Source organism: Ornithodoros turicata, chromosome 2 (assembly GCF_037126465.1).
Source record: "Ornithodoros turicata isolate Travis chromosome 2, ASM3712646v1, whole genome shotgun sequence".
NCBI lineage: Eukaryota > Metazoa > Arthropoda > Arachnida > Ixodida > Argasidae > Ornithodoros > Ornithodoros turicata.
Window position 1 is genome coordinate 120,564,652 of NC_088202.1, and position 17,415 is coordinate 120,582,066.

The 17,415-nt window shown below is 46.8% G+C and overlaps 2 long non-coding RNA genes across 2 annotated transcripts; both read left to right on the forward strand.

Moving 5' to 3' along the window:
* Window positions 1-1,728: 1,728 nt before the first annotated feature.
* On the forward strand, window positions 1,729-2,677 carry LOC135383992 (uncharacterized). Its single transcript, XR_010420193.1, has 2 exons — window positions 1,729-2,034; window positions 2,247-2,677. It is a non-coding gene; the product is annotated as an uncharacterized LOC135383992 (long non-coding RNA).
* Window positions 2,678-14,981: 12,304 nt separating this feature from the next.
* On the forward strand, window positions 14,982-16,928 carry LOC135386011 (uncharacterized). Its single transcript, XR_010420558.1, has 3 exons — window positions 14,982-15,252; window positions 16,426-16,662; window positions 16,756-16,928. It is a non-coding gene; the product is annotated as an uncharacterized LOC135386011 (long non-coding RNA).
* Window positions 16,929-17,415: the final 487 nt, after the last annotated feature.

The following is a 17,415-nucleotide window of genomic DNA, read 5'->3' on the forward strand; positions in this document are numbered from 1 at the left end:
TTTGTATCCGTATTACAATACACAAAATCGAGGTATTACATGCATTATAATACTTTTAAAGGTGTAATACTTTTCCAGAGGTCGTAGGTCCGACCTGCTGAGTGCCATTGTCACGGTCCTTGAACGGCACTTAGTTCGCGTACCAGGGACCGTATTCCCTATTTGGGAGGTAAAGTGAAAACACACGTATGATGTATCCCGTCCATACCTTCCCCGACACCTTTGCAGCCTTACGGCTATGCAACATGTGTTTTCCCTTAAAGGACACCCAGGTTGTAAGGTCACGGCATTCGTCGGCATGGATCCCTCAAAGGGGCATATGTGCACCCCGACGTCACCTCCACGAACGGTCAGCTTTGAGCCGCGTATCAAGCGCAGCGGCAAAGTTGACATCAGCATTGAGTTGATGTGAGCAAGTATATCTCGTTCGTCTGCATAATTTGTGCATCAGACTCTTCTGTGAGTTTTTGTGCCGTGCCTGCAAGCCTCCTTCCGTCGCGGCAACTCCCTCGGTTACATCTCAACAAGCATCTGAACATCGACAGCCCCCATCAGGAACCACCGGACCTACCGTAATATAAGTTTATTTCATCCTTCCCGAACTATACAGTCATCATTGTCTGTGTTGGCTGCCAACGTTACTTGTTTGTTTGTATAAATGTTTTGTTTGAAATTGTATACGAGTGGAGTTGTGTGATTGTTCACTGATCGGCGATAAGCAGCGAGATCTCTATCCCAACATTGTCAGGGTGTGGGATTCTCCTACTCATCCGTCCCTCTGTTCACACTCGGGTGTGACAGCCATTTATCTGTAATTTTTCCTGTCCTTCAAACATTTGGACATGAGCAAGGCTCCTATTTTTCCCTGTCCCAAATTATCCCAATCGGAGTAACCTCGCGGTCAGAAGTTACCGGAGGCTTGCCATCCAATTACAAGTCCTTTGTCGTATATGAAAGAGTGCGTAAAGTTCAGTCACCCCTGTCTGCGGTTGCACTATGGACAGTCGCACACTTTTGAACGGCCCACATTTTATCGTCCAGATTGGACGAAATCAAGACTCTGCCACACTGAGGGCAAGCTGTTCACCGTGATCGAATTGATCAGCGTTATCTCATCATACTCGAAGAGGTCATGCACTATAGAGGACTTCCCTTTGAGACCATGCTACAAATGTAAGCACCTGAAATAAAACGTGATTGAGAATGACTGTCTCGATAAGTACTGCTCTTGAATTGAATGAATTGAATATATTTCTGCTTTTCTTTTCTTTGTCTTAAAGTCACGTATCAATGTATTACTAGTATTATTTGTGTAGTACACTCAAGTATTAGTATTATGTACTACAATACCTCAGAATCAAAGTATTACGTAGCATTATAATACCGATTTCTAGGAAGTATCATGCATTAGTATTATAATACAAAATATGGGTATTACTGCCCTCCCCTGCAAAGAGGCAATTCTTCTTGATACTAATACTACTTCAGAGCTTTACGTCGCCAGATAACAGTGGTCATGAGCCACGCCACAGTGGTCGGGTCTGCGGATTGATTTTGCCCACCTGAGGGTTTTTTAACGTGTTTGAGCAGCTTGTACCCTTTCACCAGGTTGCCGCCGTCCTCGGCCGGGTTTGAACCCACGATCTTGGGATCAGCAGGCGGAGCCACCGGGGCAGGCGGAATTCTGTTTGATACGCGCTAATATATGCGATTACGGTTGCCGAGACGGCTACACGTGGGATATAACGCACACACGCCTCCGTATATGCGGAATAACCTACATGACCACGAATCGCCCGCATGTTCTTTCTATCAGAAACAGAAGGTCGGCCTATTGCGGGATCTGATTTGCTGCAGGGTTCGAAACAGGAAATCGAAGTTCCTTCCGTCTCCATGCCACATATCAAGCGTTCCGCGACACTTTCACTATTGAAACCTGCTACTGAGAACGCACGAACCGTTGGGAAGGACCTGCAATGACACGAGGAACAGCACTTCTCTGTTTGGCCCTTCTGGCTGCTGCCCTCGCTTTGGGTAAGTGAGAGGTATTATTATGATAAAATAATAAGACTGTTTCCAGCCAAAAAGCTGTCTCTGAGGTTATTTGCACTAAAGTATCCCTTCTTGCGTAACATCATAATATGTAACGGCAACCCTGTGAGCAGCATAACAGTGCACAGCAAAACGTACAGGACGTTCTCGTCAGTTGTAACTGTAGATCACTTTTTTCTTCCTTTGTAATGCAGGAACTGCCAGAAGTCCCCCATATACAGGTGATAAGCCGAGGTACTGCTCCTTGCCCGCCGAAAGCGGCCTCTGTTACGCATATATGCCCCGCTACTACTACGCAACTGACGTCAAAGACTGCGTCGAGTTCGTCTACGGCGGCTGCGGAGGCAACGACAACCGTTTCGATACCTATGAAGAATGCACCGCTCGCTGCCGCAACTGACATGATTGCCTCTATAAAACTGACTGCATGTACTACCTCTAGTGTGTTCCACTTTTCGCTCGTACAGCCATGTATAGGCCTTTGGACGCCTTACAGTTGTGTCTCGCTTGTACACGTATAATCGACCCGTTGATATCACAAACTAGTCCTGCTTGCGCAAGGAGCAAACAATATGACTCGTCGCTTTGTATGACGGTATAATAAACTTACATACGTTGTGTGCAATGCATTGTGTCTCCTTTCTGCCTTTCGGCTTTTAGAACGGCAGGCCAACTTAATTACTCATGAAGTCCGGTACCTCCTAAGCAGTTTCCTTCTTCAGTGAAACGTTTCCGTTCCGTTCACTCAGCTGGAGAGCAAGACGTATCAGCTAAGACGTAGCACTTGTGCTGACCTTCGTGCGAACCTTCGACGTCAGCAGAGCCAGTACGGAATCCTACAGAGCTCTCCCCAGTGGCTGTCTCCCACACGTCTTTCTCGCAATGTCCAAGGTGAGTGCATGGGACATCATGTTCTAGACACCGTGCTATAGGTCTGTACTAGACTCTGAAGCGACACTCTGGGTGTGAAGGATTGTTCGCATGGTCTGGCGGATGCGCACAGATAGCAATATCCCTTGGGGTGAAGCTGTTCTCCAGTACCAGACTAAAGTTGGAATGCGTGTAAATGGACCTACTTCCATAGGTACGCTTCTCCACTGGGTGACAGTGCACATAAGCTAAATTATAAACCTTCAAAGAATAGAGGCACACTTAGTTTTCCGTTATGCCTGTTGCCAAGCGAAATACATTAAAAATGCTTTACGTTAAAATGACCACAGGGGCAAAATGTACGAGCTACGGGCAGATGTGTCTCAAACAGCGATATTGTCTAGAGCCGACCACAAGTTAGGTTCCTGTAATAATGCTCCAATAAGGCTATCTTTTTTTTGTGTGTGTATTGTTGACTCTATGAGATGAGCCTACATTACCGCTATCTTACCGCTCTACTAACATACTTCAGTGTCGTAACGGGAGGACCTCAATATTCCCGGTTGCGAAATCCCCGAACTCGAAATTCACGTTCTCGACTGTGTATTCGCATCAAAGCGGAACCAGAGATACCAGGAGAATGCTCGATTGCTTCGTAAGATGATATGCCGTGTTTAAAAACACAATATCCCTAGTTAACCACTCAAATTCACGGGTTTTTGATGATCTGTCCAAGTGATTCTAGTGAAGGAAAGCCACATTTTAGTGACCGTTAGGCTTAGCAGGGCGGACACGACGCTACAGCACGTTGGCTAGTTTATTATATTAGGTTAGTCCAAGTTCACTGTTTGCATACCCATGTCCAGGTTAATCTAAGTTCGCTGTCGGCAGTATCCCGCGCGCGACTGTGCGTTTTATAGTCAGATACATTTCTTTACATTAGTTTTTTTTTTTTTTTTTTTTTTTTTGCAACAGGGATTTCGACCACTTTATTTCGAGGCACACCAGTCTTATCCACTTTATCTTAGAAACAAAACATAATACCAAACATCCTGGTGATGCCGGAAGGCAAAAGGAAAACATTTTGAAAACAAAATTGATTTTCCATAATCATCCCTTTCTCATCCCTTCCGCAAGAGCAATAATGGGGCAGTGTACCGCAATAGCGGCGGTGAATGGCCCGCCACATCATCATACCGTCTGTCCGTCTGTCTGTCTGTCTGTCTGTTCGTTTGTCTGCGTGCGCGCGTGTGTGTGTGTGTGTGGCTGGCTTCCTGTAATATGCCTCAGGTGCGATATTTATAGTGGACGCTTGCTCAACTGCACCTACGCATACATTACCGTATCAGTACAGCAGGTATCAAGCAAAAACAGGGGTCCCGTCCCCACAAGTTACATGCGTACGTAATGCCATTACAATTGCATTAAGCTGCAATATAATGGCGATGAGTTTTTTTAGGAGAAAATACTCAGTCACAAAAGGGTCGTGCTTTCTCTTGCATGGTCATGTATTGACATCAAAGTGGATGGCAGGTCATTGACGCCGCTATTTCAGATTAGTGTCAGTAGCCAACGTTGATGTACTGGCATGTGCTGGGTAGCAGGCTCAGTGTATTGTTCCACTCCCTGGTGAACACAAGAATGCGGATCTGAAGGAGACCTTGTGACCACAAAGGTTTACATCTCAGACTGATGTCAGCATCCGACACAAGAGCCGCCGCTATTGAAGTCTAGAGCCCTCTTTTGTACTCTTGACCGATTAGATGAGTCATGAAAATACTGAGCCTGTAACACCCCTTACTGACACCCTCAACTGCCATAGAACCCTTGCACTGCCACTTTCGTGATTTTTTTTTTTTTTTTGTTCTTACCCTTACCCTTTCTCTCCCAAGTCATGTTCTTACGTTGTATAGCTGAATGATTTCAGTGTATTGCCATCTAGTAAGGAATCCACCTATGAAAGTAGGCCCCTTTACACGGATTGTTCGCACGGTCTTGCAGGTTCGCACAGCAATCCTTGCTGGGATGGAGTTGTTCTCGAGTATGTGGGCTAGAGTTGGAATAATGTAAATGATTTCAGATTGTATTGTAAAAGTAAGGGCACCTTCCTCCTACCTGGAAAATGGTGTGTATTCACATCAAGTAGGAGAACTACCTATGGCGCTAGTCCCCTTTACACCGACGGGAACTCTACCTTGCATTGCTATACTTGGAGGATGGAAACTACACATATGGGGATCTTACGTGTCAGATAAGAACGCTCCCAATTATATTGCTTTTCATACGTGCCATACTCCGAACAACAAAAAAAGTTAATATGATAGATTAATGTGAGTAGCCAGCAGTAATGAGCTGGGCCTTGGGCCTTGTGGCCACAAAAGCCAGTACACCATCATCATGTGAACCAGCCCGAGGCGAACAGTCCGGAGGAGTGCCATGCAAAATATCCATACGGAAAGGGGTTGATAAATAGCAGTTTTCTGTCTTGGTATCAGAGTCAGACACACAAAAAGTTCAGGTGTTTTCACATATCATTCAAAAAGCGGTGACTACGAGTTACAATGAACATCAATCAACTGCACAATTTCTCGTGCGCTCGTTAGAAGTGCACAAAATGGTTAGTTCGGATATGTCCCGGATGTCCTGGAGCGATTACAACGTAACAGCGACGGGGGCAATACACTTCCTCGTCACCAAACAGTCTGCTGTGCACGTGCTCTCTAGCAGAAACCCCATCAGGTAACACAAGCTTCACATAACATTCTCAATTCAAATCTAATTGGCAGTCCCCGGAGGTACGTTCACTCGTGCAGCTTTCTGCGTGAATGTTATTCCCCTTGCATCAGACCAATAACAATTTCACGTAAACGTAGCAATAACGCTTGGAAACCAGCCTGTCACGCCTTATGCTAATCCTTAACACGGTTATCTGTGTCTGCTGCACACTCGAATACAAATTACGAGTTAACTAGTTTCGTGTGCGGTCTAGCCGAAGGCCGGCTTCCGGGGAAATGAAAGTGCCAGTCAGCTTCAAAACAACATTTGCTCGTTATCACAGTACCTTATATTAGAAGCAATGTCAGTTTCTGCACTGCAATATGCAGACAGACATAAGACGGAACGGAAAATCACATGTGGCCGAAGGCACCCCTCACCTTGATAATCTTAGCTTGGTTAGTGCACTTTACTGGCATGCGGTCTGGAAAACCGAAATTGCTCAGCATCCTTCCATTGAGTTGCCATTCGGGTAGGGGCCAGAAAAATCTTCGCTGCGCGAAAAGTGCACTTCTATCAGAAAGCTATTGATTTTTCGTGTAAAAACAGATGTGAGATGTTAGGAATGATGACTCACTCTGTGGACGTACTTCCTCACAGCACACAAAGAAGGCTAGTACCGCGTGCAACCCAAGCAGCACAATCTACTTAACATGCAAGTGCATAAGGTGGACGGGTGGTTTCAACTTTCAAGGTTGTTTTCTTCATCTTGAACTGACGACGCTGCAGCACACACCACATACTGGACAGACATACAGGAAACAACCATCCCCGTGAATTGCCAACTGGTTTATTGAAAATAAATTTTCCTGCTGACCTACCCTGCGACAAAAAAAAAAGGAAGAAATCAAATCAAGCCCTACGAGCTCAAGATAAGCTATCTCTTCAGGCGTGATAGCCAGAGAGGGAACGCTTGTATGCACTTATCGGAAACAGTATATTGTGATGTGGTATGCCTCCAAAAGTTCCCCATGCAGCACAATGTACTGAAAGTCGAATGCAATAGGGGTGGACGCTATTTGTCTTATCAATGTTCTTTTGTTTCACGGGTCTGTTCAAGGCCTTCCACCTACCCGTCCACGCCTATTGCACTCGACTTTCAGTACATTGTGCTGCCTGGGTCCTTTCGCCTGCGTTCCCAAAAACATCCGAAAACGGTTATTTGCTCAAATAGGCGGTCATGGTTTGTTTTCCGTATGTCTCTCAGGTATGTGGTGTTTGTTCCAGCATCGCAAGTTAATATGTATCAACTATCCCAAGCATCGACATTAGTTGTTTTCTTCGTGGGCAGCTCCGCGAATGGAAGTACTTCACTGACAATATACCTGCTAACCAGCCCCAGGGGTATCCCGAAATTCCGGAGTTAGGAATCCAGAGGTTCACTATTCCAGATGTTCAACCCGCAAATCGCCACACCCTGCTGCCAGCACCACCTGGAACACACGCTGGGGTGCCGGAGGGCGGACGACGCGAAAACGACCTTCGCAGCTCCATTATCATGCTCATATCATTGAGAGATACTCGATAAAAGCGATTCCTGTTTTACCAGTACGAAAAACAGAAATAGCTTTCAAAATTGTTCGGTTTATGCAACTTCTTTACCCAAGTACCAACGTCCGCGGAGACGATAGCACTCGCCAATAAACGCAAAGTTACTGTTGCTTATTTTCCTGTACTCATTTGATATACTCGTGCGAAGTCAAATAAAAAATTTCACTTCCAATTCTAGTTCGAGAAATCAACAGGGGAATCACTGTGATCCTTGAACGAACTTCTCCCGCGCAAATCAGCCCCTGCATCATATTGCACCTGACAGATGGCGCAACGCATGCGTCTATTGGCTCCCTAGTCTATATTCAATAGTAACGATGCGCGACAGCAGTTTAGATAGTTGTCGTCTGGAAAGGTTCAGCAAGGTCACTGGTATGTCGCAAGCGCCGCATTTCGTAATATGTATACGTGAGGACTTCTCATACTCTTTCCATCGTTCTTTTCTTGTGCTTCAGACTAGAGATGCGAAGCCCCCCCCCCCCCCCAAAAAAAAGAAAAAAACAACAACAAATTTTGGGGAAAAACTCAGTTTCTTTTCGTTTTTTTTTTCCTCGTCTACGGAAAAATAGCCCAAAATTTCCAGGTGACAAAATTCAAAAATGTTAATTTTCGTGCCTTTGATGCGTCCCATCCCGCCAACAGTGCCTTAGGTGCCTCTAATCCGCCACCAACCACCAACTTAGAGCTCCGTCTGGCCGCTCCAAGCGATCGCCATCGCGTTCATATAATGTCGGAGTTCTGGTCGGAGTGGACGGGTTGTTCTAAATACCTATCGCTGAGTAGACACCAGTCTCATGGGATGCTCTGCTCTGCATTTATGCCTAGAGGATGAACATTACTAAAGCTTCTACCTCATTGTATGCTGTGGTTTGGCCGGCAATGCTTCGACTCAGCAGTAACCACGTTTGTTTCCATTTTTTCCAATTTTTCGGAACCCCCCCCGAAAAAACCCGTTTTTTTTCGAGCGATTCAAAATTTCCGGAAATTTTCCATCTCTACGTCCGACCCACATGACGTGCTTGCTTCGAAATAAGGACAGCAAGTGCCCCGTGGCACAATCAGTCCAGAGGAAGTGTTTAAAAACACAAGAATGAATACAATAACTATCTTGCGCCTCCGAATTTCTTCTCAGCCTTCCCTTTTATACGTTTTATTTTTCGTGCTTTTCTCACCACCCAACAGCTAGTTTCTTTGGCGTGTATACCGCGTTCATTGGCGCATTGTACAATCGCAGAACACAAACACTAGATACATTTGACACTCCTTTCAAGATAGATGTGTAACGTGGCACACCAGCCACTGTAGATACACAATTCGATGCACTAAAAGCGCCAGCATACATGCTAGTTGAACTGACCACAAAGTGTAGCAGGCTGCAAAAGTGGGTTGAAATGGAAAACATCAACACGCTCAACGATTGCGATAGGCTTACCTACAAAACAAATCACCAAGTTGCAGAATTCCTCTTGTAGTTGTAAAAGTTGTAGACACAAGATACCGTAGGACTCCTACCTTGCACCCCAAAGTACCTGTCCTCAGACCTCGACACGCCTTACATAGTGCCGCCAGCCTTTTCCCTCGCCGCCGCGATGGTTATTGCCGAATCCACCCACGTGACCGTGATCCACTATATTCCCTCCATTTATTTATTCCTTTGGTTATCTCTTGTACATGTAATATGCCATAGATCACTGGCCCAGTTGACTAAAATACTACAGCCTGACGTCTGTGTTTTCAAATCAAATTATTGTATACCTGAGAATTTATTGTCCCTACATAGGAAAACTTTGTAGAGGAGGTGGCATCCCTCTACATTTGGTGACTCGAACGAAGAACACCATGTTCGGCGCAATTCGGCCCAATACCATCCCAAATTTCCGCAAGACCGCATTCGAAGCATCCACCGCGGCTCACTCATCGCAACCCCCGGCCGCTCAACACCATGGTTCGCTCATCCACACCGCTCAGTTCGCCATGGTCGCACACTCCTCGTCACGTCGCTACACGCTTCGTGATGGCACTCTTCGGGCTTCCCCCAGCGGCACCTTCACGAGCATCACGCTCCCGTACCGGTCACGATACGCCGCTGCCGACTGCACTACCCCATCCGCATCGTCATGACAGTCCCAAGAACCCTGCCCGCCTCGCCTTCCCATCAGGCTTCGATACAGGATGCTGGCAGCCCCTCCAATTCCTGTCAAGAGGCACCGGGACCAACGTTTTACTGAGTTCTACTCCCGGTCTCCTGCCTGTTCTCCGTTTCGGCCCGCCCGCCCCTGGAACCCTTCAGGCCAGCTCTTGTCCGCACCATTCATCCCGCCACTTCTGCCCACTCAGCACAAGACGCAAGTCCAGCTGTCCCTGTTCCACGTGTCGCCCTTCTTCCTCCTCTTCACATATCGACGCGGACGTCAACCGCTAGCTCTACACCCTTCCGCGTCTGAGGAAGGGAGTGATGTGGCGGCCCGTCGAAGACAATGAAGACGTGCCTCTGTTGACGCGCGCCACTCCGCTTACCAGCCAGTTCTACCGGCACCGTCCTAGCGTGAGGCCACGTCTATCTGCCCGCTGGGACATTCCATCATCGCCGATCAGGACTCATGTAGAGGAACACCACCTCCTCTACAACTTTTTTCGCTTTATTCGCTTTATAATTGTCTATGTACGCATATCTGTACACACAGTAGTTTCTGTACCATCCAGGATCGTCTGCACAGGTAATCTCACGCGAGTTTACATAAATCTGCATTTTTCGCACAGCGTTAACACAGCGGGCCCAATTGGCGTTGAAGGAAAATAGCGGCGTTGCCTGGTTACGTGAGGCAAAGCCAAGCCAAGCGTTTGGCGGTACTCTGCGCTCCGCATCGGGCACAAGGCGTTAACTAAGCTGAAGCTTTCACAAAACGTGCAACTGCTAGCATGACGGTCTCAAACGATGGCCGCGTGAGCCACTAAAAATTAGTTTGTGGTTCTTGAGTTTGAGTATGAAGGTTAAAAAACAAAAGGTTACTCTTCTCTCTCTCCCCAATGCTTACCGAATCCACTGAATGCTCGCGGTTGTCTACGCAGTACGAAGGCGAAAATTGATAAAATCATCGGTACTCAACGACAGGTTTATTTACACACGAAGTAACACAGTAGGTACACAACGATCAATAGGATAAAAATTGGTAATTGGAGTAGATTTGCACGTAAGGTGTGGCAACATGCTGCACGTGCCGCAAGGTAGGACTGCGGATAATTTCGACCACCTGGGGTTCTTTCGACGTGCGCTGAGAATCTGCGACACACGGAGCTGGAAGCAATGTTTACCTCCCCCATATTACTACCATACTCGTGCGGAATCGAACACGCGATCTTGAGCTCAGTACGCCAACCCGTTACCGACTAAGCTACCGAGGCCGGACCATCAATCGGAATACTCTTAGCCACGCCTCCTTTACGAAACTCCTGCGTCCTTGGTGAAGCAAACAGCGCAACAAAAAAGGCGGGGACGAAAGGACGAAACACGGACAGGCGCTCACTTCCAACTAACTTTGTTTTTCGATATGTAGAGTATATGTTCCTAGTGTCACTTCATGTTCACTTATGTTCACTTCATAGGCACTGCACGGTGCTGTGCTGTAACAAACTTTGTTCGAGGTTAGCGCCTTGTCATTGTCCCGTCCTTTCGTGCGTGTCGTTTTGGGTGACAGATAAAATTGCGTAGAGTGAGTGAGTGAGTTAAAAAGAAAATTGAGAAAATTGGCACCACCAACGTCTAAGCCGGCTACTCCATACCACGTAGACAATTCTCAGAAAACATACCAATAGTCACACAAAGTCAGAACAGTGAAGAAAAAAAAACAGTAATGCGTTGGGTAGACACAGGCAAAAGCCGGTGGATAAACTCCATAACGGTAAACATGAGCGGGGCAAAAACGCATAGACAACACAACACGGCAACTCAAACTAGCAAAATGTTTAATTTTTCTATTTGGAAATTGGAAAATAAATAAATAAATAATCAAAATAAAATTATTTTTAAAAAAAAGAGTCGCTTTGGTTACTTTGCTCGCTTCAGTACGATGTAGCGACCAGCCCAATTTCCCATCCCCCCCTCTCTTGGCGTTTCTGTTTAGTTACCAACGATACCCTCCTGCTTGTGTATGTCAGTGCGTGTACACGGTCTTACACGTATGGCCGTATATGACTGTACGAGCAACGGGCAGCAACGAAGGCAACGACCAGCCGGAGCGAAGAAGACCAAGAGTGGGTGAAGCAACATTGGAGCAGCGGCATCAACAGGATCGATAGAAAAGGTCAACGGTGTGTATCAGTGTACGTTACGGTGTGGACACTGCCTCGACTTTGAACTACCACTTTCATCTCGCGACTGGGCGAAGGTGTTGTGAGCAGCGTCGATGAGGCCATGCACTATCTTATCTAGAGCGGAGGAGTACCGTATAGAGAGTCCTTGGATAACGGACTCCGCAGTGGATGAACTGCTCAAGATAAGGGTCTTGGCCATACAATGTAAGAGTGTTCCTATAGACCTCTAGACCATAGGTGGGCATTCTCCTGCGGCCTCACTCATCCTCACCTCACAAAGCACAGACTTCATTGGCCTCACTCACCCTCACCACATTTTCCTCACCAGTAACTAAACCTCAGTCGCCCTCACCCTCACATTCCATTTTAAATTTTGCCCTCACAAACCTCACCTCAGGGCATCGGGATCCCGAGAGGCATCACCATCCTCATCCTCACATGCCTTCACCTCATGAGGCTATTCACAACCCTTATGGCCTCACGTGTCCTCACCTCATGAGGGCCCTCATGGCCTCACGTACCTTCTTCTCATGAGGTCCTACATGGCCTTACGACCCCTCATCCTCACGAGCCCTCGCCTCGTGAATACCCTCATGGCCTGACGTGTCTTCAAGTCACTAGGAGGCACATGAGCCTCAAAAGAACTTTCCGTCATGTTCACATGACACGTCGGCGTAGAACTACTGTGTCGGTAGTTGCTACTAATGATACTGCCTGGCATTAAACTGTTTATAGGGTTTCGTGCTGTGCTTGGTTAAATTTGGTAACAGTTGTTACTGTCACAGTGAGGTTTAACATTAGTGTTTGGCATCAGCAAAGAGGAGCCCGAACCCATCACCTCATCCGTGAGGCCCCTCACGAAAGACCTCATGGCCTCATTCGTGAGGTCTTTCACGAAAGGCCTCATGGCCTCATCCGTGAGATCCCTCACTAAAGGCCTCACGGCCTCATCTTTGAGGTCCCTCACGAAAGGCCTCACGGCCTCATCCATGAGGTTCCTCACGAAAGGCCTCACAGCCTCATCCGTGAGATTCCTCACAAAGGGCCTCACTGCCTCATCCGTGAGGCTTCTCACGGAATAGGTTGTACCGTCATGTATTGATGGCCTCACGACGACTGGCCTCATGAGGGCCCTCACGGTGGGCCTCATGGGGGACAATGCCTCACGACTGTCCTCGTGAGGAACGTTCAGCGTGCTCTCGCCTCACTCACCCTCACCTCATCGTCGTGAGGTGAGGGTGAGGCGTCTTCATGAGGGTCCTCATGAGTGAGGACGCAGAGCTATGCTCTAGACTGAAACCGAAACAAATCGTAAGGGGGGGGGGGTCTCGGTTTCACGAATGGGCACTTGATTGCTGCCTCCTATTGAAATAAAAGTAGGACCGAAGGTCGCGTCCCTTTCAGGGACCATCGTAATCCCCTCAAGACCATGGCTTTCAGACGCGACCTTGTTCGCCTCTAGCTTCGAGCGTAGTTCAACTCCACCAAATTGGTGGCGCTGTCGAACACTATGACGCCATTTGTTTACAAACAGGGAGGTCTATTGATCGTTGAATTGTGCTGCATTACGCTGTGCATAAATAAACCTGTCGTTGAGAACCGAAGAATTTATCTACGTTCGCCTTCGAGTACCACGGAGTCAACCGCCAGCATCCACTGGCATCGGCAAGTAGTGGGAAGAGAGCAAAACAGAACAAACCTTTATCTGCCATGGCGAGAAAGCGCGAACAGGGTCGGAGACAAGAGGAAAGAGGAAGTTCAGAAAATCCCAGAGTGCTTAGCGCCGCTTTGAACTGTGGGAGTTTACTAATACGAAAGAAACGGGTGGCCTCCAAACTGTTTCGATTTCTCTCCTACCGGTCCACGAAGTGTCAAGGTCAGTGAAAGCGAAATGCGAAAGATTATTCATCATTCCTACGCTCAGCAAGCGCCCAGAATGCAATGCGTGCGCAAGGAGCACTGGGATTTTCTGAAGTCGTCAATTACACAGGACAGCGCGCATCCGGGATCGCTGTGCCGTGTCTTTCCTCTTGTCTCCGTTCCTGTTCGCGATTCCTCGTCATGACTTCTACCACGGTCTTTCTATACTCCGACTATGTACGGATTATCGAAGGACCGTGCTTCTACTCAGCTAGCCCAGCTCCTCGTTTGCTACGCTTTACTTTGCCCAAGGTTGGAGTAGCGTGCACATCACTGATAAAGTCTCAAATAAAGGGAAATTGGCAAAAACCTTAGCTGTTGAGGAGGATGGCTCTTCGATTAAAGCTACCCTGTTCAACCTGCCTTAGATTATTTCGTTTCATTTACTTAGATAAGTTAGTATTATACGGACAGAAGCATCTACCCGTTCCGTGGAAATTACGAAATCACTTTTTTTGTCACATCATATTTTATCGTTGTCCTTCCTTAAAGGTTCCACAAAGCAGAAGACAGGCAGTTTATGTTGACAGCGTAGTGTAACTGTTTGTTCGATAGAAAGGAGAGAACACAGACTATTGCACATGATGACAGGAAGAAAAAACAAAGTCATGAAAAAATAAAAGCGTTGTGTTCGTTCTTTTTTGTCTCCGTGTCTCTGGTTTTTCTCCCTGCTAACAGTTTATTGCTTATAAACCCGCCGCAGCAGCAGCCCGATATTTTTAATTTGTTAGCGAAATAGCGATAAAAGGTCTCCGGGCGAATGTCTGGGAGGAAATAATCCTCTATCCGTCAAGTAACAGTGATCTATGTGGCCGAAATTGATTCGCCGCTCACGATGGCTACGTAGTCGACGTGCAGCAGAATTGTACCGTTTTAGACCGAGTGATACGCGCACGTAATGTAGTTTCGCCACCGTACTGGACGACTAACGCGCCCGACGAGTAATGACAGTGTTGCCCGTAGTTTTCGATTTAATTATTAATAATAACAAAAAAAAAAAGACTGTGACGTGAAGTGACGTAAAAAAAAAGCCTGCCACGTAAGAGTAGTAGGGCTCACGCTATCGAGACGATACGTTTTCTGGGATTCCACGTCTACAGCAGCTTTACGGCACCTTTAATATTTTCCGTAGCCACTAGCGAAGTCAAACTCCTTTAGGTTTTGCAAGAAAACGGTTGGTATGTGCTGCAGCAATTATTATTTCTTCGGCCAACGGCATACTTTTCATGCCAAGAACAACTTTCCATGTTTTCATGGTCGAGCGTTCCGCTGTGCCTCATGCGTGACGCTTTTATTGAACTGCAGCCTTGCATATGTACATATGAAGCGGAAACACCGTAATCAATTTCCCCCATATTTCCGCCCAAAGCGTCCTGACTATTTTTCTCTCACCAACCAGACCGAAACCAAGGCTACGCGTCATGTCGGGCAGGATGCGGAAGAGATGGCGCTCGCATGCGTTCAGCGTATCAGCTCAAACGCCAAAGAGCACACCACACTTATCGTAATAATAGAAACAAAACTCTGTAGCCACGTGCTTGCCGAGTACAGAGGTTGCTCGTATCTGTCATCCGCATTCCAAGGTCGTGGCCCAGCCCTCGCATCCCAGCTGCTGGTTTCACGAAGGAGTTTGTGTTTGAATTCACGATATAGACGGCTGCCTTCCACCGGTTTCACCCGTCACTAGTATTTGCAACCTGTCTCAACAAAAATACACCATGTCTCGCACGGTGGTCTTTTGCCTGCTGTTTGTCACTGTTGGCTTCGCTACTGGTGAGTGGACTTTGACGTTTCAACAGTGCGGCGCCGTCCAATTTAGCGCATATAACACCATGATGCTATCCCGGTTTGCGGCCCTGTTGTCATCCATCAATGAAGCAGTGTTCAAAATGACTTTTTCTCGTTGTTCGGACTTTCTTGATTCAGAGAACGACACCCCTCCCCTTATCTTTGTGAATGGGGAGCGCTGAGAGCCACTGCTAATTTGGCAAATGGCTAACGCTACAACGGCATCTGCGTGCGCCTCGCGTTACATAAGTAAATTCGGGTTAGAACGACAAGTTAGAACTGACATTAGGTCTCCCACTCTTTCACGCAAACGAGTAACCCCTTTTGTGTATATTGCAGAGGCACACTTTCAGAGTCACAACCTGTATTATGTGTATATTAGTGAGCTGCTTTCTTCTTTTTTTTTTTTTTAATAACGGTTATTCAGAAGCCAGAGGTTCGGGCTGGTTGAGTACACGACAGTCGTGAGCGGGGCGTCGCCATACGTTACCGCAACTACCCGACACGCTGAGCTGCGAATAACTTTGTCTCGGCATCCGGCGTGTTACAAGCTACACGGGATGGCGTTATCACCTGGGTTGAGTTGTTTCATAGGGGTGAAAACAAGACGTGCAACAGCCGTTACAGCTACGAACTCCAATGGGTGACATTTTACATTTACAAATATTAAAATTTGAAAACGTGATGCTTCAATCAATCCAAGATGTAAGAAAAAAGGTGGACTAGAGGTGGACAGAGAAAAACATCCCTTAGCCTAGTCCACTATAGCAACGTAAATTAAATAATACGGAGTAGACATACAACTGTTCTAGTAAAAAAAATTAAAGCAAACATTATCAGCATATTTTGGATAAACGTACTTGGGCCATGGAGCTCTCCTGCGCATCAGTGCCGGGCTCTTCCCTCCCTTTTTGCTTTTATGTAAGCCACTGGACTCCTCGAAGAGCTCTAAACAGAACTCCGACCTGTCGTCGCTTCGCGTTCGTCATAATTCATCCTCTCATATTAACCTGTGTGAAGTGGGGTAGAGTTCTTTGGCTACCACGGGGAAACATCCCATGTCATCATCACTTCTCCTTCATTTATTGTTGTTGATGTTGGATAAACGTTCTTGTGAATTTTGTTTCCGTTAATTTTACTGTGGCCTTCTTCAAGCAGCGGCGTCACTCAGAGGAAACAACAGACCAAGGTTCTGCTACCTGCCTCCAGATAGTGGTCTGTGTTATGGCCACTTTCCGTCATACCACTACTCGCATCAAAGAGGTGACTGCGTGCAGTTCGTCTATGGGGGATGTCAAGGAAACAGAAACCGGTTCAATTCCTACCAGGAGTGCATTCGCATCTGTCGAACCTAAGCGTATTACTTTCAGGAGGATAGAATCTTGCTCACCAAAGGTATGCGCAGTCTACGGTTGCTTTCTGCTGAGTTAATTTCACGTCCAGTGCGTATACGATTCATATGTTTACACGACCACTGCACTTTTACAGATATCGTTCCGCACTATCGGTTCTTCGAGACAGTGCCCATTTACTGGATCCTGAGCATTGTGTGCGTTGAGCTGTAATCACATCGTACCGTGGATATCCTCACCGTTACAGCGCGAGCTCTCTGGATATTTACTTTCTAATAAAGCCTGTAGAGATATGCTACAAAAAGCCTAGATCGTATGTGACCGAACTGTACCATAGACAAGGCACACAGCGTAATGACCACATTTGCCAGACAGTCTGAGTACCACTTGTGTAAGTCTGAGTACTACCCTGAGGTTTGATGGCGTGTATCCATGCATGCGTTGGGATTTGCGATCGCGTTCACAAACGCTAACTTGACATGACGCGTGAGAAATAAAAGAAATCACATCATATTGAAACCGTCCAGTCTGGGGAGCACCCAAGCAAACTACGTATATAGCAATACAAATATGAAATGTAATACAAAATGCAATGTAAAGGTATAGAATTTATTCACATCACGTCATCCGCAAGAGAGCGTCACTGTCGCTGGTAGATTTGCCGCCATAATGTAGGTCCCTCCGGTTTGGACTGTCCAGCTTCACGCACATCGGGTTCACCGTACATTTAGTGTTTCGAGGTTATTGTACTGTGTGAATATTATCCGTACCGTATACAAGTAACTTCCATGTTTTC